We start from the raw sequence: 890 nt of genomic DNA, 5'->3' as shown, positions 1-890 counted from the left end.
GGGGCGCCCCAGCAAGGGCGGTGCAATGACAGCACGGCATTTTGGGAAATGTAGTCCACTTGGCTGAAGTAAAAAAAAAAAATATTAATAAAAAAAATCGACTTTAGAAGGTGAATGTGTGTTCTTATAGGATATGTTCAATCGAAAATAAATCAATTTTCTGAAGAATTATTTTTAATATAATAAAAGTAAATAAGGAAGCTTCACTGATAACGCTCTCCTTGATTAAGTTTTTAGCTATGCATCTCAAAAGTATTCATACCCATGGTAAATATGACCAAAGAAGAGAAGACTGTGAAAATAAATCTACGTTGTTAATCCTTTTGATCTTATAGGCAGTGGCGTAGCACCAAATTTTGGGCCCTGGGTACAAACCATCTTGCTGGGCCCCCGTACCATGTATGTGTATGTATAGAAAACGGACTTCCCTGCCTCGGGCCCTGGTTACTCAGTACCCTTTATCCCCCCAGTCCCACGCCCCTGCTTATAGGTATACCTAACCTTTCATTGGAGAAAAATAATTTGAAATGGGTCAGGGGAAATTTCATTAAGAAATAAATGTTCATTTGTTCAATACTTTTTGTAACCTCCTTTTGCCAAGATAACAGCTCTGAGATTTCTCCTTTAATGCCTGAGTTTGGAGAACACCTGACAAGAGATCAGAGACCACTCTTCCACACAGAATCTCTACAGATCCTTCAGATTCCCAGATCCATGTCTGTGCTTCTTCTCTTCGCAACTTTGACTGAAATAACCACTCGTTACAACTGAGGTATGCAGCAAAGCATTTGTGAAGCCACAACATGCACAACCACTACCACTCATCTCCACTACAAATAGGAAAAAGAGGCTACAATTTGCACAAGCTCACCAAAATTGGACAGTTGAAG

The sequence above is a fragment of the Pseudorasbora parva genome, chromosome 22, assembly GCF_024679245.1.
Source record: "Pseudorasbora parva isolate DD20220531a chromosome 22, ASM2467924v1, whole genome shotgun sequence".
Lineage (NCBI taxonomy): Eukaryota > Metazoa > Chordata > Actinopteri > Cypriniformes > Gobionidae > Pseudorasbora > Pseudorasbora parva.
This window is presented reverse-complemented; position numbering follows the sequence as displayed.